At 43.3% G+C, this 26,658-nt stretch overlaps 1 protein-coding gene across 4 annotated transcripts in view; it reads left to right on the top strand.

The window, feature by feature from the left end:
- auts2a (activator of transcription and developmental regulator AUTS2 a) overlaps nt 1-26,658 on the top strand; it is a 1,158,583-nt gene that overhangs the window by 706,281 nt on the left and 425,644 nt on the right. The window lies entirely within an intron of this gene.

The raw sequence follows: 26,658 nt of genomic DNA, 5'->3' as shown, positions 1-26,658 counted from the left end.
GCATTGGTGTGCCATGCATTTCATAGATCAACCAGTCCTTGCGTCAGTTAATCCAAATTCTTGAACTCTGGCAAACCGTCTGAATTATTTCACTTGTGGCCTTCACCATAATCAGAGCCCGGGACGAATTTGAACCTAAATCCCAGAAGTGAAAAGGAATTCTAACACACCCTTTCTCCTAAAATGTAATCCCTTTACAGTAAACATAAAGCAAATGAAATAATTCATACTGAATTATCAGTTTTAGGGGAACTGTGCATTTTTAATTTATGACTCATATGATCAGTGATGGTAAGCAAACAGTGAACTGAATTAAACTTTTTTTGTTCCTGCAATATTTGAGTGTTACTAATGCATGAACCCTATAAAGCTAGAAAATAATAGCACCATTTTTCTCGATTTGTATTAAGATTTGCGAGTAATCTGCGTGACGTCAATCCAATTAAAACATGCGCGCCTGATCTCTAGGAATTTGACTTGTGATCCCAATGCTCTAGGGTGAAAAAGATTTGATTTAAAGTATATAATTTCCAAAATCACATCTCCATTGCTCCATTGGAGAGGCTGTCTTCATCCCAACCTGGAGTTAATAGGCACAATAAGAACAGTTTGGTGAATGGAAGCGTACAAGGTCGTGGAATTCTTGAGGCACGTTATCACACTTGTTTAGTCTTTAAGCAGTTATTTTTCATCAATGCTGTTCCCAGCAACTGTTGTATATATTTTTTAAAAGCAGCCACAGGTGACAGAAGCATAAAATGTACGTCTGTGTACAGAGTCCCTCGGATAATAGCACATTCATGGGATTACTGGAAGGAGGCCTTTGTGTGGCTAGTCACACGCCTGTTGATGTGAAAGGAGCATTCTGTGGAATCTGCCTAAAAGCTGCTGGCTGGTGTAGCACCAAAAGTCTTTAGCTGTTAAGTTCCTTTAATCACCCCAGACACTTCAAGTGAACTTCTCTTCTTCTGGTGTCACTGTTCCTCTAAGGAGAGGATTTTTTTTTTTTAAATGCAGTAATTAAAATTTGTAGGTCAAGTCTCCCACGACACTTATTCTTGCTAATATGGGAAACGCACGGTCTGATTCACTGATGCTGATCTGCGCCACAATGAGATTTAAAGGCTGAAGGGTGACATTTTCCCCCCATTTGTAAATTAATGCAATTGATCTGCCTAACAAGTACAAAGTTGGGCTTTGAAATACCAAATGGTAAATAGAGATTAGGCTCTTTTAATAGCTTTTTGATGTCAGCCTTAATTACTGCACAGTGTGCAGGGTATTGAACCTTCAGTTGGAATTTCTAATAAGCTTTTGACTTTTACGGATAAAAACTTACTGAGATGCCTTTGAATCTGCCAGAAATACTTTGTATAATGTAATTTGCTACTTATCAGAAGAGACAGCCTACGAAGACCCTTCAGAGAGTATATATAATTGCTGCTTTCTGTTTTTGCAGAATGAACCAGACTATTTGAACAATTTATTTGAATCAATTCTATGTAACAAATGGTTTCATGTCCATTTTCCTGATGTTGTTTTGACCCTTTTGCATTAGACCCTGTTTGAACCAAGCAAACAAAGATTTGGCTGAGGTTTGTTACACCCCTTAATGCGAGGGCATTAAGCACTCACCAGTCAAGTAGAGCTTGAATGTATTGGCGTAGCTCCTCATCTATGGCTTGGACGAGCACCTTCTATCATCCCCTAGGGCGTCAAATTGGAGGGCTTGTGGTGCAAGTGTTGATTGTCTGCTTGGAGTGATGTGGCAGAGTATCTGCTGCTGCTCTGGGTCTTCAATAATCTTCTCACTGACAGCTCGCGCCTACCGCTGCTGCTTCACTTGGAGAGCAGACATGTGCTTCAGGCTATAAATGAGAATTCCAGGTAGATCACAGATCCTCTGCTGCAGCACCTAGCCCACTCTCGGTGCGGAGTGAAGTAACAATGGGAGGTGCAGCTGGGACCAGAGTGAGATGAAGAAGGGCTTTTGTGAATGGGGAAGACTGGGAGATTTCCCAAGTGCCCTCTTGAGTGCTCCCAGTGGGCTGCATTGTTGGATGTCAACTTTTTTTTTTCCGGGATGATCCCGAAGGATCCCTATCCGGGAAGCCAGGCCGCCTCTCCGGTTATTAAAACAAAATGCCCTGGATGCCAGAAGAAAACAGAAAATGCTAGCATCTGTGGAAATCATAAGAATTAGGAGCAGGAGTAGGCCATTCGGCCCATCAAGCCCGCTCTGCCATGCAACAATGTTATGCCCAATCTGATCATGGCCCCAAATCCACCCTCCTGCCCACCCCACCGCCCTCCCCTGCCACAACCCCCGACTTCCCCGCAGATCAAGAAAGGGAAACAGAATTAATGGGCTGGATTTTGCCATGGACTTCGGGACTCCGATGCGAGCACCATCGGGGTCCTGAGCCTGTGTAACAATCTTCTGGAGACATCCATTCTGCTGCTGGCCCAGTCAGAGCGCTAACACTCTAGAGCATTAGCAGCCTCACTGGGAGAGGTGGGTGCTGGTGAGGCAGATCAGGGACCACAAGGGGACATCAACATGAAGGCACCCTCACTGGCATGCACAGTTGTACTCCAATAAGAATGATTCAGTCTAGTTAAATACAAATGGGATGGAGGAGAAACCCTTCCATTGAACTGGCCTGAGCCCTGATTGCAACCTTGTGATACTTCAGCCCCTTCTTAATGGCATGGAGCCTCCGATCAGATGCCACCCCTGCACCCTGCACACCCTCAGCACAGCCCCAATCCCCTGCACTCCACACCCCGCCCCCTACACCCTACACACCTCCTCCCACCCAGGCCGCCTCCATTTAGCTGGCGGCCTCCACATACGGCAAAATGCCAAAATGATAGCAAGGCCCTAAATTAACCCTAATTGGGGCCTTAACTATACAAATTATCTGCCCACCTCCGCGGAACAGGCAGCCCACTCAGTTACCGTCCTGCCCCTTGGAAAGTTCCCCAGTGGCAGGAATTCATCTGGGAGCCTTCCTGACCTGGCATTTGCCCTATTTTCCTGGCCTATCCTGCTTTCAAGATCACCGCCATGGCATCAGGAAAATTCAAGATGAGGGTGAGAAGGGCAGGCATAAGCTGTGAAGTAGGAGGCAGTTGGAGCAGGAAAGTACCTCAGTGAATTTGAGCAGATCAGAAGCAACCTGAGAGGGGGAGTAGTTTAAAGAGGAGACAAACCCATTTGAGTTAGACTGAGGGTTGGAGGGGAATTCTAAAAGGAAAAGTGACAGGTCAGGTAGTTTTCAAGGAAGTGGTCGTCTTCTTTATCCCCTGAATTTGAATAAATCATCTTTTTTCCTCCAATTTAATAGATTATTTAAAAATGTAGGAAAGTGTTTAAAATTACCTGAATTCTCCAATTTTAGTGTGGAAAAACCATTTTTTTCTGGGAACACGCCCTCAGATACCACTGGAATTATTCACAGGTGGAGACAGAAAGCATTTAAGACTGTCTGTAGAATTCACTTCTAAATGTATTACCCACAACCCATGATGGCTTTGACAATTGCCTCCAATCCAATTCTTCAAAGAGCAATCTACCTTTTAATGGTGTGACATTTCCTTTTCCTGTATCATTGATCTTTTGGCCTTTCTAAGTCTGATTGCCCAATTAGTGGCAATTAATGTCACATTACAGCCAGGCTTGTGCTGTCTGTGGTCACATTACGAGGAACTGAAGTGAGATTTAAAATTAATTACTGAGGAACCTTAACAGTCATCTGAAGAAAGGAGTCTTTCAAACCATCAGCTTGGCCTGGATTTGAATGCAGCTCCGTGAGGGGAAAATTATAGTGTTGAGTAAGGCCCTATTTACTTGGCTCTGTGAAAAGCACTTGCAGCAAAAACCTTAAGGTAACCAAGTTTCTCACTGATGCAATTTAATGATTCACTTTTTAGTATTGACCTTGTAAAGATGCACATAAGCCAGCCAGATGATGTTTGTGGTCAACAATGACATAATGTCAACATAATTACAAACATATTTAATTATTTTGGAAATCAAAGAGTGCAGATAACACTGAGCCTTTTATACAGAATCAGAAATATAGTTAGGTATTTATTAATCTAGACTTAACTGTAGTCAGATGAAAGTACTGGATATTTTTAGCTATTTAAATGCCTCCAGCTATCCAAATAGTTAAAGTTTCCCTCATATTGCTGAGCATTAAAAAGCCCTAATTAGAACAGCATTGCAGCCCCATCTGCCAATCTGCAGTAATCTACTCTAATTGCAGTAATTAAACTATATTTACATGTTCAAAATGCTTGTAATTTAGCAAATTGCGCTCTCTACTCTTAGATTTAATCAAACAAGTTGTTCCAGGATTCTTACTCTGAATAAAGTAACTCTAATATTTTGATTGCTGCAACAGTTTTGAAGGATTAAGTGGACTTGGAGAGCAGGCTTTCTATTTACAAGGCAAACAGTATAAAAAGGGAAATATGATCACGCTGGCTGTGATTGTCATAAGAAAGCTTAATTGTGTCTTGTAACAAATTAACTCTTGAGGCACTGACTGAGCAAGGCTGCTTTGGGTACATCCATTCTTCATTTTAATACTTCCTCATGGTTCTGGATCAAATTAGAAATCATTTGATAAAGATTGGGTTAGAATAATGGCTTCATATCGTGTTTCACGGTCACTGTGTCAGTAAATATATACTGGGCTTCATTTTGACATGGTGGTGGAGGCGGGTTAGAGGGCACGTGAGCCAGCAAATTCATGGCGTGGTTGCCTGATGTGAAGCCACCTCTGTGCAGTTTATTCTGAGGCGGCTCCTCTGGGAGGATGGCCACCCCGCCTGCTAGCAGTGGCAATTAAATAAGGAATTGAGATTTGACCAGAGGCGCATGGGCCCCAACACTGTATCAGCGCCTCAGCCAAGTAGATGAGGTGGCTGCACAGTGGAAATCTATTGACTAGAGTGACAACTATTTAAAATTCCCTCGAAAATAAGGAATCATCAAGCAGAAGCTCATGCACAACCACAAAGCTGCCATTCTTGAAGCAGAGCTGTGTGATTAGAACTGGTGACAGGAAAGGAGGGTCTTAGAGAACATCTCTTGTAAGGGTGGAATAGAGTTTGATAGCTGAGGTCCTAGTGCCCGAGACTGGGGATGCTCCTACTCAGAAGTGGGCTGGAGCAATGGGAACCTTCTGGCTTCTGGCTTGTTTCAGGGTTGGCAGCGAAGTTTGCCTCAATGGCAGGATTCCCTCTGGTGTAAGATGTGATCGACTGCACACTTGTTACACAAATACCCCCGTCCTCAATGATGAGGAAGCCCAGCACACCAGTGTAAAAGATGAGGCTGAAGCATTTGCAACAATCTTAGCCAGAAGTGCTGAGTGGATGATCCATCTTGGCCCCCTCTGGAGGTCCCCATCATCACAGATGCCAGTCTTCAGCCAATTCAATTCATTCCATGTGATACCAATATACCTGTTGCAGATGCATCTGTCCACAACAATATCGGTAGGAGTGACTACCGTACAGTCCTTGTGGAGACGAAGTCCCACCTTCACATTGAGGATACCCTCCATCGTGTTGTGTGGCACTACCATTGTGCTAAGTGGAATAAATTTTGAACAGATCTAGCAACTCAAGACCAGGCATCCATGAGACACTATGGGCCATCAGCAGTAGCAGAATTGTACTCAGCCACAATCTGTAACCCCATAGTCCAGGATAACCCCAATTCCAACAACCAGGGGATCAACCCTGGTTCAATGAAGAGGACAGGAGGACATGTCACGAGCAGCACCAGGCATACCTAAAAATGTGGTGTCAACCTAGTGAAGCTACAACACAGGTCTGCTTGCATGCCAAACAGCATAAACAGCAAGTGATAGAGCTAAGCGATTCCACAATAACAGATCAAATCGAAACTCTGCAGTCCTGCCACATCCAATGGTGGTGGACAATTAAAGAACTCACTGGAGAGAGTTACACAAATAACCCCATCCTCAATGATGGGGGAGCCCAACACATCAGTATAAAAGGTAAGAGTGGAGCATTTGCAACAATTTTCAGCCAGAAGTGCCGATTGGATGATCCATCTCGGCCTCCTCTGGAGGCCCCCTGTATCACAGATGCCAGTCTTCAGCCAATTCAATTCACTCCACGTGATATCAAGAAATGGCTTAAGATACTGGATACTGCAAAGGCTATGGGCCCTGACAATATTCCAGCAAGAATTGTCCTGCAGAACTTGCCGTGTCCCTATCCAAGCTGTTCCAGTACAGCTACAACACTGGCATCTACCCAGCAATGTGGAATATTGCCCAGGTATGTCCTATACACACAAAAAAGCAGGACAAATCCAACCTGGCCAATTACCGCCCCATCAGTCTACTCTTGATCATCAGTAAAGTGATGGAAGGGGTCGTCAACAGTGCTATCATGCGTTTGCTTAGCAATAACTTGCAAACTGACACTCAGTTTGGGTTCCACCAGGGCCACTTGGCTCCTGACCTCATTAAAACCTTGGTTCAACGTGGACAAAAGAGCTGAACTCCAGAGCGAGGTGAGAGTGACGGCCCTTGACATCAAGGCAACATTTGACCGAGTGTGGCATCAAGGAGGCCTCGCAAAATTGGGCTCAATAGGAATCAGGGGGAAAACTCTCCGCTGGCAGGAGTCATGCCTAGTACAAAGGAAGGTTGTTGGAGGGCAGTCAACTCAGTTCCAGGACATCACTGCAGGAGTTCCTCAGGATAGTGTCCTGGGCCTAACCATCTTCAGCTTCTTCATCAATGACCTTCCTTCCATCATAAGGTCAGAAGTGGGGATGTTCGTTGATGGTTGCACAATGTTCTGCACCATTTATGACTCCTCAGATACTGAAGCAGTCCATGTCCAAATGCAGCAAGACTTGGACAATATCAAGGCTTGGGCTGACAAGAGGCAAGTAACATTTGTGCCTCACAAGTGCCAGGCAATGACCATCTCCAACAAGAGAGAATCTAACCATTGCCCCTTGATGTTCAACGCCATTACCAACACTGAATCCCCCCACTATCAACACCTTGGGGTTACCATTGACCAGAAACTGAACTGGACTAGCCATTTAAATACTGTGGCTACAAGACCAGGCCAGAGGCTAGGAATCCTGCAGTGAGTAGCTCACCTCCTGACTCCCCAAACCCTGTCTACCATCCACAAGGCACAAGTCAGGAGCGTGTTGGAATACTCTCCACTTGCCTGGATGAGTGCAGCTCCAACAACACTCAAGAAGCCTGACACCACCCAGGACAAAGCAGCCCACTTGATTGGCACTCCATCCACAAATATTCACTCCCTTCACCACCAAAGCACAGTAGCAGCAGTGTGTACCATCTACAAGATGCACTGCAGGAACTCACCAAGGCTCCTTAGACAGCACCTTCCAAACCCACAACCACTACCATCTAGAAGGACAAAGGCAGCACACACATGGGAACAGCACCACCTGGAAGTTCCCTTCCAAGCCACTCACCATCCTGAATTGGAAATATATCACCGTTCCTTCATTGTCGCTAGGTCAAAATTCTGGAACTCCCTCCCTAACAGCATTGTGGGTGCACCTACACCACATGGACTGCAGCGGTTCAAGAATGCAGCTCACCACCACCTTCTCAAGGGCAATTAGGGATGGGCAATAAATGCTGGCCTAGTCAGCAACGCCCATATCCCACGACCGCATGAAAAAAAGCTCCATCTTCTCAAGCCGGAGCATTCACCAACAGGAAGGGCATTCACTCATTAAACATTCAGCTGGTGTGTGACCATCATAAATGCTTCCTTTAGCTGCGCAAAAAGTTTCCTGGCAGCTGTCATGATTCATTCATCCTTGAGGCAGTCTCAGGTGCCAAAGCTGTTTGTTCCACCACAAGGACTATGTGGATGGCTCCTGGTGGACAAGGAGCACCAGTAAAGAGATCACTGCTGCTGCCAATGTGAAACCCCACAATCGCGGCACAAGAGTGATACAAACCCTGCCACCTCAGCATAAGGGCCACCACTCAGTAGGCTATCAGCTTCCTGAAGTCGTGATTCTAGTGCCTTGACACAGGGGAGGGAGCCCTCCAGTACACTCCTTCAAGGGTTTCCCAGCTTGTTGTGCTCTGCAGCGGGCTGGTGGTGAGTCATGACAATCCAGAGACCAAGTGATTGATCCAGAGATCGAGTGACAACACGCTGACCAGGATGGGCCAGGTTGTCCTGATACAGGAATATTTCTCTCGCATACAGCAGATACAACAATGGAAAACTCTAAATTGAACTGCCGATTTATACATCGCGGCCCCATCCAGAGGCCATGGACTGATCTTGTGAGGGCAAATGGCACCCAAGCCTCACATATAGGTGGGGCCTTGTGACAATGTTGCTCTGCCCCACAACAAACAACAAGGCAAATGTAACATTTTGAGACACATTAAAGTGCATGGATTTAACAAAAGCTTTATAATGTGCAGCCTGGTGGTGAACTCCTTTGTGATACTAACGCTGCATCCCTGCTCTGTTGTGATAGCTACTGTGTAGTGCTCCCCCTGTGGTTGGAGCAGATGTGGAGACAAGCTGCTCAAGAAGGATGCCCATGGCATCCTTCCTCAGGGCTGCTGTGAGCATGAATGCACCACGAGAAGCTATGCCAGCTGCATTTGTGCAGGGACAATATGGGTCAGGGGGTGTGAAGCCTTATCGTATGTCTCAATCAGAAGAGTGGAAGGCAGCTTCAGAACATGGGGTCACTTGGGTTGTGACACCATCAACATCATCCCTTCCTGCCTCAGCCCTTTTGATGGCCCAGCTGCACATCTGCACTTATCAGGTGTGTGAGAACACCTGGTTGGGCTTGCATGCATCTATATGCCTGTTAATAGGATCCAAGCCAGTTGATGAGGCAGAAAGAAAGGCACAGAGCTTTTTTTTATTGAGAGAGTTCATTGGCTTGTGATGTCTCACAGCTATCCTTTCACACAACCCAGTGTCCCAGCTATCCCCTATTTATATGTGCTCAATTAATACCCATCACCTGTTTCTCTTAACCTTAACAGTGTAATTTGACAAGACATTAACAATGCCATCGCTGCAACAGACTAGTCAATGCTACAGAACGCATCTTACATTCTGTTCATGCCAACCCATTGCATCTGGATCCATTTGGTGGACTGAGGCACATGACTGTCCATGGGTGTGGCCACTCTTTCAATGGAGGAGTTCATGGATTCACATGGCTGAGACATTGTGGTGCTCATGTCATGAATGGACTCCTCGATTTTCATTGCAAGGGACCACACTGTTTCAGGAAACTCTGCCAGATGTCTACACTTCTCCTGTTACCCCTTTGTACATGGCCCCCAAGCTTAAGCATTTCTGACAGGGTAAGTGTGGCTGGAACTGTCCTCTTTCTCCTGTTAGATACTACCCACAGCACCCTCTGCCTCCTACACTTGCTCCTGCTCACATGTGCCATGATGCTCACCTTGTGCCACCCATTCTAAAGTCACAGGACAAGGTCATTGTATTTGCACTAGTGGAAGGTGTGCTTGACTCCAGAGACAATGGTTCTTCAGTGAAAGTTATTCTCTGAAATAGCCATGGTCTCCGTTCCTGGCTGATCCTCTGACTTTGCCCCCGTGTAAAAGAGAAAACATCAATTACTCCTACTCATTTGCCTCAGCAGATGCTTCAGCAGACATCTTTCAAAAGTGGTATCTATTGGAAACCACTTCACAAAATTGGAAGCACGTCCATAGGGCATTCAAGAAACTTTCACCCTCTCTCTGCTGGACACCAGTCTTGCTATTGCCAACTACCTGTGAGCACGGGGTCTCTCTCTCTCATCCCTCCTCTCTCTCTCTCTCTCCTCTGTCTCTCCTCTGTCTCTCCTCTCTCTCTCTCTCTCTCTCTCTCCCTCTCTGGCTCCCCTCAGCTTGGCTATACCAGAAGTCCAACTCATTGTTAGGAGTCCTTCAGTTATCATGAGTTGTAAACTCTTTTAGCCAGCACACAAAATTGCAACTGAATCCTGCTTGAAAGAGATCCTTCCTGCAGCAAGCTTGTTCTAAAGTGTTCTGAACCAAGATGAGGTTACTCCTGGACAAGCCTGATCCCAGAGTGGAACCCAGCTTGATAGATCTTAATTTTTATTTTGTTTGTTTAGGTACGTGGAGAGTAGCTACTGAACAGAGGCATAGGAGTCAGCTGATGAACTTTTATCAAAAGAATGAAACATTTTAACTCTCTTGATGTTCCTCTTCCCTGGGTCACCGCATGGATTCAAGCTGTCTTCCATGCACTCTCTCTCACCAACTCAGCCTTAACAGTACACCACTGCTTCACATATCCATAGCAAAGAATTACAAACCTTCAGTTGTCTCTTTGCAGCTTCTTGCTTCTTGCAAGTTGTTCTCTCTTTAAATCTGAAGCTTGGAGCCTTTCTCTCTGCCCCTCATTCTTAACTTTACTTACAGCACCTTTTCCCCATTTCCTGTCCTTCCTTTGACTACAAAGTCTTCTTTGGACTTTCCCCTTTCCACTCCCTTGGATTTTTGGGGTTTTTCTTTGGCTTGGGGCTTCTGTCTGTCCCCTTTGCTCCAGTCTCTCCTGGCAGCAACTCCAAAACCAGCTAAACCCAACAGCTTCCAAATCAAACTGCTGTTTCTTTAGTTCTGTGTGTAGGAGGAACCTGCCTATCTGGCCCCCCTTTGCTAGGCAACAGCACTATTCTTTCTTCTCTTGTGTGTTTACTTTTACTTTATAGGGGTCATAAACTTCTCATTAGAAATGCAAGCAGCCTTTTAAAGTGAAACCAAAACTCCATTTGACCTTTCTTAACACACAGGTACAGAAATACAAATCAAACTTAAATTTGAAAGCTAAAACTCATTCCTAACACCCACAGATACAAATATAACATACGTAAACTATCTCTATTTCCTAATAAAACTGAAACTCTGATTGAGACCAGAGCCACACCAACAACCTACTGACCCAGTAATTACCTTCTTGTTGCCCTATTTTCTATTGTTTATATTCCAGGGAATTTGGTCGCATGATCAGTTACTGGATGCAAAGTGCTTTATTGGAAATCATCCCCTATAGAAATTTAGTTTTTAAAGGGACAATCATCCCAACACAAAATATAAGATTTTCCCAAAACATCTGGGCCATGACACCAACTCCACTATGTAGTAAGTTTTTGTTTGGTTTTGATGCTGCTGACTGTTATTTTCTGAATGGTAGCAGAGATTTTGTGATCTGGAATTCATTTTTCATTATTTTGTTTTTCAGTCTAACTTTTCAACATATTAAATAAAAATGTCTGTTTATCTACATAATATGCATAACATATATTAAAACATTTCCCCTCAGTGTCACTGTGTTGATTTCTACTTGCACATTTTTGTGGAATTATCTGTGATTGGCAAACATCAAAAACTGTGGCATATCTGCTTCAGATAAGGAGATATTTGATTGAGCTATATATGGTAGTATGAATCGAGCATAGAATTCCAATGTACCAAATCACTGCTTATCCACTTTCATTAAGTACAATTTCTAATCCAGCCAGTAGACTTAAATCTGTAATTCTGATTAAAGCATTCGTCTCAATTATTCATGTCTTCACTTTTCAGATGAGCAGAACCTTTGTCAATCCAGTGCCATATTGTGCAAAAAGAGTCATATGTTTCCAATATATTTTGACAACTATTTTTAAGATATTGGGGTAGAAGTTCGTCTCAGGTGGTGGCGCAAAATGAGTAATATCAGATGAGCCACATGTTCTGCACAGCACCTGGATGTTGTTTGATTGACTGCAGTGGAATTGTATATGTGGCATTGCATTTAATGGGCAGCCAATGCTGTATTGCCTATTTTGTGCCACCATCCAGGTTGCATTCCTATCCCTTCTGGCTGCATTGTGTACAGGAATAGTAATCCCAGATTGATTGTTTTGACTGTGGATTACCCTTGTCCCCGCTGTGCCTCCTCCACCATGACCCTATCATTTAGGACTCTCTTCCAAAACCACTTAACCCTTCCAGTTGTCTCACTCCTTCAAAAACTTCCTATAAAAAACATGATTTTTGAGCCCCCACCTGCCCCTATATATTTCCTATATGCTGTTTGGTTTATTCCTTGGTAACACACTCTTCCAACACCTTCACTGTGAGGGGTCTGTACGTGTGTCATTTCTTGATGCTGAATATGTTTTTCATAAAAAAGCACCTTCTCTCCCTCCAGGTGGATGTTAATTTAGTCCTTGTTAAGTATCAGAATATAATACATAAAAAGAAAAATTAATATATATGCAGAAAGGCAGTCATTTCTTCTTCGTTCTTCTCAGTTTGAGGAGAAGCCATTGATAAATAAGCATCTGCCAATCTACAAATTAACAGTTATGATCTAATTGACATCAGGATGTATGTAAACAGAATTATCTTCTAATGGATCTCTTTTGTAGCAATTAGACCTGGTGACCTTAAGCATAACACAACTTGCATTTATATAGTGCCTTTTACATCAAAAATAACCTAAGGCATTTCACTCAGAGGAGAAATTGAACATATTTTTAATAAGATGGTGATGGAATTGTGAAACAAATTAACATTAGAGGCAGTGGAACAGAAAAACGTTGCTTGGTTTTAAAGGGACTATATGAATTAATTTTAAGAAATATTGGAGCTTTCTGATGGGAGATTGTGAAGACCCAGCTAGACAGATTAGACTAGATAGATAAGACTTGCTGAACCCGTAATGTTTATTGTGTAACTATGTACAATGTACAGCGTTGCCGTTAATTTCTAATTCACCACTATTTAGCACAACACTAATGGCCTTTGGCACTGGCCACAGTGACTACAATATTAAGACAGCAGAAAAAAGTCCCAGAAATGGCTTTGAAAACAAGAAGAAACTCACTCGGCTAAGAATCCCCACCGTTTCAAAAATTGTACTTCTGCCAGAAATAGTTAGTATTGTGTTCGAAGCCATAACAATTGAGTTCAGATAACCTTTCAAAGCCACAGTTTGTAACTTCATCTGAAGACCTCATAGCATACCATGGGCCATTTCTTTTTGTTTTACTGTATGACCCTTCATATAGAGTTACTGCCAAGCACCACAACAATTTGAGGTTTATTGTTCCACCACAGAAGAGTTCTGCACAGTTGATATTATGGACAGATGATTTCAAAACTACTTCTTAGCCCCAACACGTAATAAAAGCGAAGGACATGACATTTTGTACAAAAAGAGGACGGTTGTAGGGAGCAACAACTAGTACAAAAGCAAAATACTGTGGATACTGAAAACCTGAAAAAAACATTAAAAAATCCTGAAAATGCTCAGCAGGTCAGGCAGCATCTATGGAAAGAAACAGAGTTATCGCTTCAGGTCAAGATGACCTTACATAAATTTTAACAAATTATCCATCCAAGTTTGGTGCCACCCTGCGGAATTGACACCCCTCCAAAAAAACTGATTAACAAATTTAGTGAAAAGTTTATTTTTGAAAAAGCCAAATTTTGCTTGTTATAACCTTGTTAATTTGATTGATGAGGGACATGTGAATTATTTCTTGGATGCACAGTTAACTTAAAAGATGAATAGTTTCCTGCAGGCCAGATCTAATGTTAGTGCACTTAACAGTTCAATGCATCACCACATCAGTGACGAAATATATAATGACCTGAATGATATAAAGATTTCAGGTGTTTCGAGCAAACTTCATAAATTCCTAAGTTTGACTTCAGAAAGCCAGCAGTTGTCAGGACTACTTTCAGGAGACTTGTGCAGAGCTATCAAATGGCTCCTGGGACATCTCCTGAGCCCCAACTACACAGAACATAACAACTCTCAGGGCTGCATTGCTTGATCATCAGTGTAGGCCCCTGATCTCCCATTCTCCAGCCAAGTAAGCCCACTTGCTGTTTTATGATCTTATGTTTCTGGCTGTTAACCTCTTAAGTCAGCATGGCCCCAACCTTTTAAGTGTAATAGTCTTCAAGCTGCTTTAGTTGCATTTATCCCATTTTCTACGGTTAATCTTTAACCTTTCCAGAACTAAAAGTTACCTCTAAAATATTACTATGAACAATGAACTAGGTACTTACAACACCTGGAATTTCACTGAGTTGGGATGACTCGGTCCTGGTTCCAGGATTCCCGACCCCCATTCCCAGGGTTTCCAATTTTCAGGAGTGCCTTTTAAGGATGTGGGCTGGTTCAGGTCAAAAGTCTGCACCCGGCACTCCTGACCTGGCCAGCTCCATTGCGGGGATAAGCATGTCCTCGTCCTCTGCATTTTTGATAGAGTCTGACCAGGTGTTCAACGATTCATGGTTCACGGCACCTCAGGGGCTTTGTGAACCATAGTCTGCACGTGGAGATCTTTTGAAAATTAAGTTCAAAGATCCTCTTCGTGACCCCCCCCCCCGCCCCCCCAATGCCATGGTTAGGGCATGGGGCATGTGTAAGAGGGGCGGAGGATGGAGGGCCTTCCTGTTTTTATTTTAACTGGGATGAAGTCCCACAGCACTGAGACGGGCCTTTAAAACAGTCCGCCTCAGCACCCGACAGTCCCTTTGGCTTCCTCCAAGCTTTTCCAGGGTCAGCTGGACCAACTCCAGCCTGCAACTGCGCCTCCCCCAACCTCTCCACCCACAGTTAAAATCCCGTCCTTGTGGGCACTTTCTTCCGAGGTGGACAGGTCTTACCAGCAATTTTGTTGGCTCCCAATACTTTCCTCAAGGTTCAAAATCCAGGCCCTCGTTTTTGATTCCAAAGTCCAAATCATTAATGTAAATTCTGAACAGCAGTGGTCTCAGCACTGATCCTTATGGAACACCAATCCCTGCCTTTTGCTACTCTGAATAACTATCCTGTATTCCCACTCTCAGCGTTCTGTCTTGAAGCTAGCCTGAAATCCATTCTGATGCATGTCCCTGACTGCACATTCATTAGTTTGTTATGGGGCACCCTATCAAAGGCTTTTTGAAATTCAGATAAATTACCATTGCATTACTATTGTCTACTCTATCTGTCACCTCCTCAAAAACCTCAATAAGGTTGGTCAAGCAACGTTTGCCCTTTTGAAATCCATGCTGACTCTTCATTATAACACTTTTTTTGTTTCGAGATGTCCTTCCAGTCTCTCCTTTTAGTAGAGATTCCATTATTTTACCAACCACTGATTTTAAACTGACTGGTCTATAATTTCCTGGACATGTTCTGTCCCCCTTCTTAGATGTAGGAATTATGAAATGAACTGTGTGCCAGTCAACAAGTGGAGATGTTTAAGCTTCCTACGTCCCTACCAGAGTATGGACTTTCTCATGGAAGCAGTGTATCATGGTGTAGTACATCTTGGCCGTGAATTAACCTTCAAGAGTTATGAAGAACTGAACGATGTAAGGAGAGGGTCTGAGGCTCTGAAGAAGGGTCCTACGGACTCGAAATGTTAGCTCTGTTTCTTTCTCCATAGATGCTGCCAGACCTGCAGAGTTTTCCCAGCATTTCCTGTTTTTGTTTCTGATTTCCAGCATCCGCAGTATTTTGCCTTTATCTATGATGTAAGGAGAGGTTTCATTTGCTGATGAAATTACACCAAACAGTGCGCTCACTCACCTAGCTGAAGTCTTCCTCTCCAAATTTCCGACAATTGCCAAGTGGCTGGGGTCCAGACATCAACAGCTAACTGCATGTAACCTGTTGCACATAATCCAGTTGCGTATAATCCAGATAAAATATGCACTGTCAAAGTCAAAACTACACTAGTCTGCTTCTCGTGTACTGGCTATCTGAACCACTTGGCAAAATAGATCACTTGACAAAGCTTCCAGGCATGTTTTATCATGTTTCATTTTTATCATATGATGAAGGACTGCCTGTCTGAATTTTAAACCCAATCAAACTTTCAGTGACTTTCCACATTTTATCTGCTGCATGTAATTACCTCTCTCATATGATTAAAACTTACCTAATGCCCTTTTACATGGGTCCACTTTAGTTGCACTAATAGGTTGAGACAGTGGTTTATCACATAGGATAAATTTTATGAATGTACTCGCCTAATGTGCAGCCTTAGCTTCTGGGAGCACATTGTGGAAAATCATGCCCGCCATAATTTTTTTGTCCAATTAAGTAGTTAGACAAGTATTGGCAGTTCCCTCAGAGTTACCTGCATGTCGTGCCAACAGCAAGGCTCTATTCCAGGAGATAATTTGTAAAATTTAACCTTCTATTCAGATTTCTGATCTGAGATGAGAAATTACACTTTTTATTGTCATTTGACCTTTTTTCTAAACCTTTCTTTTGTATTCTCTTGTTTAATGCCGTACATTCAGAACAAAAAATTTGCAACTTCATATTTTAAAGTCTCTTTTCACCAGTTGAAATCTTGGGCAGAATCTTTTGTTCTCGGCTGGTGGCTTGAAGGTGGGAAGGGCATGTACTTAGGCAGGATGGTGGCATACCGGATGCCTGCTGCCTTCCCACCCCCACCAAAATTAAGTTCTGGCCAGGAAGACCATGGCCAACTTTCTCACGCTGCTGCCTATTGAGGTCCTTAGCTGACTAATTAATGACCATTTAAGGGCCTCGTCCACTACTTCTGGTATTAACCCAGCTGCAGGCAGGCCTGTCACCATGCAGTGTGCACAATGGCTACCACTGTAGGAGGCAGGGGGAGTGGTGGGAAGGAGTGTCCTTCGATCAAAGGCACCCAGTGCTTGATCGCGGCACTCGACATCGGGCGGGGGGGGCCTGAAAACCATCCCCGTGCCCTTGCTGCCAACCCCCCTACATCCCTCTCCCCGTGACCCCATACGAGGCAACTCCTACCCCCCCGCCCCCGTGTTACTTGCCTATGGCCTGGGTTGCTCTGTGGTCCTGGGACTCGGGTAGGTGTTTTTCCTGCAGTGGTCACCACCTCCCCTGTGGTGCTGCTGAGCACAAGAGCTGCCAACCTCTGATCTGCTTGGCAGCTCTCAAGTTCTTAATTCCAGGTCAGGGCCCACTAGTGGCCTCACCACTGCCTGATTGGCTTGTGGTTCAGCGAGCCTTCCGAAAAAGAGGCAGTGTGGATCTCGCACTGGTTCTCCAGCCAGCTGGTGAGACCTCCGAACCCTCAACATGATTCTGCCCCTTGTATCATGTTTCATTTAATATTCTTTGCTGTCATGACCTAACTTTGCATTAAGCATTGTGGATTACATATCTGTAAATTATTGCATTTTCTTTCAAAAACCCTGTAAATGAACATCTGTAGCCAAATTTCAGAAAACTGCATTGTAGCAGAATAGTTTAGTGGATCCAAGCCATTGCTGCTTGATAGACAAAAAAGTGCCCTCTTGATTTGTAGTTGAAAATATAGGTTATATTTTGCCATTTATTTTGTGACAGAAAGCTTTGTTAATATGCTGCAGTCTATAAAATAAATTCAATACAGACAAGGTTAAAGTCGAACCCCTAATTACAGAATGAAAGGTTGTCCTAATTGGCTCTCTTCACTGTAATTAGCATGGATGATTCTAATCAGCTCATGTGAAACCAATCTAATGCTTTGGAAATAATGTCTTCAGTTTTGCTTTTCAACTACACTGTTTTGTGAGGTATTTTTAATGACAGTCATTAAGCTATTGCAGTACCAGAGATGTACTTCTCTGTTGTCCTTTGAATACTAAATATTTTTATTTTGAACATAGTACACTGTTGTGAGATATTTATTAAAGAGTCTCAGCAGAACACTGTTTCAGAAGAGGTGGGACTCAGGGTACAACTCCCTGACACCGACTCTGCTAAGAGACAAGGTTATAACTAATATTGTAGCACTGTTGGAAACATTGGACAGATATCTTCCTCCTGAAAGGTAAGATAGGTATAAAATAATATCAAAGGTTGCAAGGAGGGTTGGACAATAGTCTTTAGATGGTATCAGGAAGGTGAGACCTTTTAAATCCACTGCCTCATCAACACTTCCCTTCTCCATTATAATTCATGTACTGTTGACTTCCTAAAGGGTAATTAATTATTCATAACTTTTCCCTGTGCATTTATATATAAAACAAAATTGTTCACTTGTGATTTTTAATTTAGCACATTAGTAATGTAGAACAGTTACTGTGATGGAAACTACGTACAATATATGGATGTTGATCATCCACGCTTTAACTGGGAGAGGGTTAATCAGAAATCCTCAAGCCAATCTATGAAGTGGCATTCTCAATGCATTTATGAACATTTCTTTTTTAGGTATTTCCAACAAAAGCATTAATAAGTATTCTAAAAGAATACTTTTACAATTTTGCTACATTTGCAAAACACAGGAGATCTTTATAAATGCATTTACCAAGTCACTTATGGCTTGAAGAATTCTTGTGTCAGAGTGTTAATGCAAGACACCATTTACCCTGTTCCGTCTGCTTCATCATCTATTGTTTCCACGTAAAGCACCATTTAAAAACAATTAAATGTAGAGGCAACAAAATCTTCTTGTCCCGTGCACACTGCAGAAGAAAATAATTAAGAGCATCAATTTCAGGGCCATTTGCTCATTCACAAGTATTTTGAAACTCACTCACTCACTTTTCCAGAACTGCTTTATCCAATTCAGGGTCGCGGAGAGTCAGAGCCTATCCCCACAGGCAATGGGCGCTAGTCAGGGTACACCCAGGATGGGACGCCAGTCCATCACAGGGCACATGCACACACACAGACACACACAATAAGGGGCAATTTAACTGTAGCCAATCCAGCTAACCAGCACATCTTTGGATGGTGGGAGGAAACCAGAGCATCTGGTGGAACTTGATTATTTTCTTTGTTCCTGGCACATTCCTCAAATTGTTAGTGAGCAAAGATTTGAATTTATATCGCACCTTAAACATAGTAAAATGCCCCAAAGTGCTTGGCAGCCACTGAAGCAGTTTTGAAATGTTAGTCAGTATTGTAATGTGGTAAATATGACAACCAATTTGCACATAGCAAGCACCCACAAACAGCAGTGTAATAATAATCAGGTAATTTTTTTTTAGTGCTTCTCTTTGAGGGATATAGATTGACCAAGACATTGTGGAGAAACGCCCTCAGCCTTCTTCAAAAAAGGGCTGTGGGATCTTTATGTTCACCTGAGAGTGCAGACTTGGCCTCTTTTTAACATTTCACCTGAAAGACAACATCTCTGACATCTGCAGTACTGAGGGTGTGCTGCACTAAGTGTCAGCATAGGTTATGCCCTCAAGACTCTAGAGTGGCCAACAAGTACAGCTTTGGAACTGAGTACATACTTGGGAGTTTGGTAAGTGGGGGAGTTCGGTGAGGAGGAGAAGGAGGTGTTCCTTCCTTTTTGCTTTCGCTATCATTTTCACGCTGTAGGAATTGGTTCTTACTCTACTACAGGGAAAGGAGCTAAGTGGTGAGTATCTGGTAAGTGGTTAAGGTCTGTTCCAGTCCTAAGGTTTAAAATAGTATATAAACTTGTTGTAACGTTAATAAAATATATAAAAAATTAAAATCATTTTAAAAAATTCATTCATGGGATTTGGCCATCGCTGGCTAGGCCAGCATTTGTTGCCCATTCCTAATTGTCCTTGAGAAGGTGGTGGTGAGCTACCTTCTTGAAATGCTGCAGTACTGTTAGGGAGGGAGTTCCAGAATTTTGACCCAGCGACAGTGAAGGAATGGCAATATATTTCCAAGTCAGCGTGCTGTGTGGTTTGGAGGGGAACTTCCAGGTGGCGGTGTTCCTATGTGTCAGCTGCCCTTGTTCACCAAGATGGTAGAGGTCGTGATTTTGGAAGGTGCTGTCTAAGGGACCTTGGTGAGTTCATGCAGTGCATCTTGTAGATGATACACACTGCTGTCACTGTGCGTCAGTGGTGGAGGGAATGAATATTTGTGGATGGGGTGCCAATCAAGTGGGCTGCTTTGTCCTGAATGGTGTGAAGCTTCTTGAGTGTTGTTGGAGCTGCACTCATCCAGGCAAGTGGGGAGTATTCCATCACACTGCTGACTTGTGCTTTGTAGGTGGTGGACAGACTTTGGGGAGTCAGGAGGTGAGTTACCGACCACAAGATTCCTAGCCTCTGGACCTGCTCTTGTAGTCACAGTATTTATATGGCTAGTCCAGTTCAGTTTCTTGTCAATGGTAACCCTCAGGATGTTGATAGTGAGAGATTCAATGCCATTGAAGTCAAGGAGTGATGATTAGATTCACCCTTGTTGGAGATGAACATTGCCTGTCACTTCTGTGGCATGAATGTTACTTGCCACTTGTCAGCCCAAACCTGGATATTGTTCAGGTTTTGCTGCATCTGGACATGGACCGCTTCAGTTTCTGAGGAGTCGTGAATGGTGCTGAACATTGTGCAATCATCAGCGAACATCCCCACTTCTGACCTTATGATGGAAGGAAGCAGCTAAAGATGTTTGGGCCTAGGACACTAACCTGAGGAACTCCTGCAGGAATGTCCTTGAACTGAGATGATTGACCTCCAACAACCACAATCATCTTCTTTTGTGCTAGATATGACTCCAACCAATGGAGAGTTTTCTCCCTGATTCCCATTAACTCCAGTTTCGCTAGGGCTCCCTGATATCACACTTGGCCAAATGCTGCCTTGATGTCAAGGACAATCACTCTCACCTCACTTCTGGAGTTCAGCTCTTTTGTCCATGTTTGAACCAAGGCTGTAATTAATGCATAATATAATTAAATAATTAGTTTAAACACATTAAGGATGGCAGAACAGGTGATGTGTCAAAGCTGCAGCATGTGGGAGGTGCTGGATGCTAGTGTGATTCAGGGCAAACACATTTTGGTGATGTTGTAAATAGTGAGGAGGAAAGCCTTAGATTACAGGATGATATAGGTGGGCTGGTAAAATGGGCAGCGCAGTGGCAAATGGAATTTAATCCTGAGAAGTATGAGATGATGCATTTTGGGAGGACTAACATAGCAAGGGGATACACAATGAATGACCCTAGGAAGTACAGAGGATCAACGGGACCTTGGTGTGTATGTCCATAGGTCCCTGAAGCCAGCAGCACAGGTAGATAAGGTGGTTAAGAAGGCATATGGGATACTTGTCTTTATTAGCCGAGGCATAGAACATAAGGGCAGGGAGGTTATGTTGGAGCTGTATAAAACGCTAGTTAGGCCACAGCTGCAGTACTGTGTGCAGTTCTGGTCACCATGCTACAGGAAGGTTGTGATTGCACTGGAGAGGGCGCAGAGGAGATTCACCAGGATGTTGCCTGGGTGGAGCGTTTCCACTATGAAGAGAGATTGGATAGGCAAGGGTTGTTTTCCTCAGAGCAGAGAAGGCTGACGGGGGGCCTGATAGAGGTATACAAAATTATGAAGGGCATAACAAAATTATGAAGGGTAGATTTCGACTTGATAGAAGTTTACAAAATTATGAGTGGCATGGACAGAGTAGATAGTCAGAAGCTTTTTCCCAGGGTGGAAGAGTCAATTACTAGGGGACGTAGATTTAAGGTGAGAGGAGAAAACTATAGAGGAGATGTGCGGAGCTAGTTTTTTACACAGAGGGTAGTGAGTGTTTGGAATTTGCTGCCAGAGGAGGTCGTGGAAGCAGGTACGATAGTGGTGTTTAAGAGGCAGCTTGATAAATACGTGAATAGGATGGGAATAGAGGGATACAGACCCCAGAAGTGCAAAATGTTTTAGTTGACGGGCAATATGATCAGCACAGACTTGGAGGGCCGAAGGGCCTGTTCCTGTGCTGTACTTTTCTTTGTTCTTGTTCTAGATAGGAAAAAAACTTTTCCCCTTAACGGAGGTGTCAATAACCAGGGGGCATAGATTTAAGGTAAGGGGCAGGAGGTTTAGAAGGGATTTGAGGAAAAGATTTTTCACCCAGAGGGTGGTTGGAACCCGGGGAACACACTGCCTGAGGGGGGGGTAGAGGCAGTAACCCTCACAACGTTTAACAATTATTTAAATGAGGACTTGAAACACCGTAGCATACAGGGCTACGGGCCAAGTGCTGAAAAATGGGATTAGAATAGATAGGTGCTTGATGGGCAGCATGGACATAATGGGCCAAAGGGCCTGTTTCTGTGCTGTATAACTCTGACTCTATGACTATCTGCAGTAAGAGTTCGCAGCTCAAGGAGCTTTGGCTCAGAGTCATTGAGCTGGAGGCTAAGCTGCAGGCACAGTGACACATCAGGGAGGGGAAGAATTACCTGGATGCTTTGTACCAGGAGGCAGTCACACCACTTAATGTCTTCTGTTTTGGTCAGTGGTCAGGGACAGGAGAGTGTGACTGAAAGTGAAGCAGGTAAAGGGACCCAAAGGGCAGGAGTGCAGGAGCCTCAGCCTTTGCAATTGTCTAATTGGTTTGAGGTTCTCTCAGCTTTTTGGATGAGAGTGGGGAGGCAGGGCAGATGAACAAACTGGCCATGGTACAGGAAGCCATTCAAGTGGCAACGAGGGAGGGCATAAAGGAATACAGTGGTAATAAGGGGCAGTCAGGGGAATTGACCCTGCTCTCTGCAACAAAGATCGAGAATCCAGACGGCTGTGTTGCCTGCCCAGTGCCAGGGATCAGGACCTTTGCTCAGGGCTGGAAAGGAACTTGCAAGGGGATGGGGAGGATCCAGTTATCATGGCCCATGTAGGCACCAATGACATAGGTAGAACTAGGAACGAGATTCTGCAGAGAGAGTATGAGGAGCTAAGCACTAAATTAAAAAGCAAAACCTCAAAGGTAATAATCTCTGGATTATTACCTGAGCCATATGCAAATTGGCAAAGGGTATATAAAATTAGAGAGATGAATATGTGGCTCAAAGACTGGTGCTAGAGAAATGGGTTCTGGTTTGGGGAGCAGTGGCACCAACACTAGTGAAGGTGGAGCTGTACCGTTGGGATGGTCTGCACCTGAACCGTACAGGGACCAGTGTTCTAGTGAACTGCATAACTAGGGAAGCAGAGAGGGTTTTAAACAAAGAGTGGGGACAAGGGATCAAATTTGGGAAGCTGTGGTTATTTGAGGGTAGAGAAAAGGCAAGAGAGAAAGGTATTAATATGGGAAATGATGAACATGACAGGAAGGGACAGAGATTCCAGGGAGTACTCTAAAAGTACTAAGCGTAAATTTAAATCATTAAGAGTTAATCAGCAGATAAGGCTAAAAGTTACAAAAATAATATAAGGACAGAACTAAAGGCCCTATATCTGAATGCATGTAGCATTCAAAACAAAACAGATGAACTGAGAGCGCAAATAGAAATAAATAAGTACGACTTGATAGCCATTACAGAGACGTGGCTGGCTGCAGGATGACACAGATTGGAACCTCAGTTTTGAAGGGTACATGACCTTTAGAAAGGACAGAAAGCTAACAAGAGGTGGAGGGGTCACTCTGTTAATTAATGATGGTATTAGCACATCAGGGAGGGATGACCTATGTTCAGGAAACCAAGATGTAGAAATAGTTTGGGTAGAGATAAGTAATGATAAAGGCAAGAAATCACTTGTGGGAGCGACGTACAGGCCCCCTTACAGTAACCATACAATAGGACAAGGTATAAAGGAAGAAATAATAGGAGTGTGTTAGAAAGCTACGTCCATAATCATGGGGGATTTTAACCTGCATATAGACTGAGAAAATCAGATGGGCAAAGATAGCGTAGGTGAAGAATTCATAGAATGTTTTCAGGATAGTTTCTTAGAATAACACATTCTGGCACCAACCAGAGAGCAAGTTATACCGTACCTGGTATTGTGCAATGCGATAGGATTAATTCATGACCTCATAGTGAAGGAGCTCCTAGGTAGCTGCGATCACAAAGTGATTGAATTTTACATTCAGTTTGAGGGAGAGAAGAGTGGGTCCAAGACTAATATTTTAAACTTAAATAAGGGCAATTATGAGGGCATGAAAGCACAGCTAGCAAAAGTGAACTGGCAAATTTGGTTAAGAGATAGGTCAATAGAGATACAGTGGCAGACATTTAAAGGGATATTTCAGAATGCACAAAATAGATACATTCCAATGAGAAACATTCCAAGCAGAGGACCCACCATCTGTGGTTAACTAAAAAAGTTAAAAACAGTATCAAACTTAAAGGAAAAGCATATGATTGTGCAAAGATGGTTAGCAGGTCAGAAGATTGGTCAGAATATAAAAATCAGCAAAGAATGGCCGAAAGATTGATAAGGAAGGAAAAATTAGAGTATGAGAGAAGCTAGTTATAAATATAAAGACAGATAGTGAGTTTCTGTAGATATTTTACAAAGAAAAGAGTTAACAAACTGAGCTTGGTCTAATAGAAAGTGAGTCTGGAGAATTAATAATGGAAAATAAGGAGATGGCAGATGAATTGAACCAATATTTTGCATCAGCCTTCATTATAGAGGATACAAACAACATCCCAGAAATAGCTGTAAACCAGGAAATGGAAGGGAGGGAGGAGCTCAGGAAAATTACAATCACCAGGGATGTGGTACTGGGAAAATTGTTGGAGCTACGGGCTGACAAGTCCCTGGGTCCTGATGGACCTCATCCTATTGTCTTGAAAGAAGTGGCTGGTGAGTTAGTTGATGCATTGTTTTTAATTTTACAAAATTCCCTAGATTCAGGGAAGGTTCCATTAGATTGGAAAATAGCAAATGTTACTCCTTTATTCAAAAAAGGGAGGGAGGCAGAAAGCAGGAAACTACAGGCCAGTTAGCTTAACATCTGTCATAAGAAACATATTAGAAGGTATTAATAGAGACGTTATAGCAGGGCACTTGGAAACATTCAGGGTAATCAGGCAGAATCAACAAGGCTTTGTGAAAGGGAAATCATGTTTAACCAATTTATGCTGTGGATAAGGGGGGGGGCGGTGGCTGGTGGATGTACTGTACTTAGATTTCGGAACACGTTTGATAAGGTGCCACATTAAAGGTTATTGCGAAAAGTGAAAGCTCGTAGTGTAGGGGGTAACATAATGGCATGGATAGAAGATTGGCTAGCTAACACGAAACAGAGAATTGGCGTAAATGGGTCTTTTTCTGCAAGATGTAATAAGTAGTGTGCCACAGGGATCATTGCTGGGACCTCAACGTTTTACAATTTGTATAAATGACTTGGATGAAGGGGTCGAAGATATGGTTGCTGCATTTGCTGATGACACAAAGATAGATAAGATAGTAAGATGTGAGAAGGAGACAGGAGGCTACAAAGGGATTTATATAGGTTAAGTGAGTGGGCAAAAACCTGGCAAATAGAGTATAATGTAGGAAAGTGTGAAATTGACCATTTTGGCAGGAAGAATAAAAAAGAAGCATACACAAAAGTAGGGAGGTTATACTTCAGTTATACAGGGCACTGTTGAGACCACATCTGGAGTACTGTGTACAGTATTGTTCTTATTTAAGGAAGGATGAAGAGAAGGTTTATTAAACTAATACCTGGATTGGGCGGGTTTTCTAATGAGGAAAGGTTGGACAGGCTAGACTTGTATCCACTGGAATTTAGAAGAGTAAGAGGCAACTTTATTGAAACATATAAGATCCTGAGGGAAACAGAATTACCTGGAAAAACTCAGCAGGTCTGGCAGCATCGGCGGAGAAGAAAAGAGTTGACGTTTCCAGTCCTCATAACCCTTCAGCAGAACTGAAGTTCTGCTGAAGGGTCATGAGGACTCGAAACATCAAATCTTTTCTTCTCCGCCGATGCTGCCAGACGTGCTGAGTTTTTCCAGGTAATTCTGTTTTTGTTTTGGATTTCCAGCATCCGCAGTAGTTTTTTGTTAAGATCCTGAGGGGCCTTGCCAGGGTCAATGTAGAGAGGATGTTTCCTCTTGTGGCAGAATTTAGTACTAGGGGCCACTGTTTAAAAATGAGGAGTCACCCATTTTGGACAGAGATGAAGAGAATTTTTTCTCTGAGGCTAGTGAGTCTTTGGAATTCTTCCTCAGAAGGCAGTGGAAGCAGAGTCTTTGAAAAGATACTTGACAAGCAAGGGGGTGAAAGGTTATGGGGGTATGTGAAGTTGAGGTTACAATCAGATCAGCCACGATCATATTGAATGGCAAGCAGACTCGATGGGCTGAGTGGCCTACTCCTCCTAATTTGGATGTTTGTATGGGACTTGAACCCACAACCTTCTGATGCAGAGGCAAGAGTGCTACTGAACCCCACAGGCTGCTCTTGAAAAGGCCAGCAGCAGCAAAACCACTTCGTTGCTTCTAACAGTCGTGATGCAAGGGTCTTCAGCTCCACAGCTGGCAGTAGCCATCCTTTTTGACCACTAGTTCTGCCAGACTGCTGCAAAAAACTAGCCTGAAATCTCAACTAGAGAACTTCTTCAATATAACTAGGCCCCATGAAGCATTATTACAATAACAATCAGACCATTTGCTGCCAGTCTATGTTTGCATTGCTTTGACTGATAAACTAACACCATAAGTTATTCCCTGCCACTGAACAGACGTTGAAAGCTGCGAAGGAGTCGGCAGCCTGATTGCTAATCCTGATTACTGAGGGACAGGTATTCATAATATAAAATAAATCAATTAAAAAAAGAAAAATGCCTCATTTTTGTCTATCTAACTCTAGAATTAAATTAACTTTGTCGATTGTCTTGCCTATATTTTTCTCCACAATTATCG

The sequence above is a fragment of the Cetorhinus maximus genome, chromosome 9, assembly GCF_964194155.1.
Source record: "Cetorhinus maximus chromosome 9, sCetMax3.hap1.1, whole genome shotgun sequence".
Classification (NCBI taxonomy): domain Eukaryota; kingdom Metazoa; phylum Chordata; class Chondrichthyes; order Lamniformes; family Cetorhinidae; genus Cetorhinus; species Cetorhinus maximus.
This window is presented reverse-complemented; position numbering and strand designations above follow the sequence as displayed.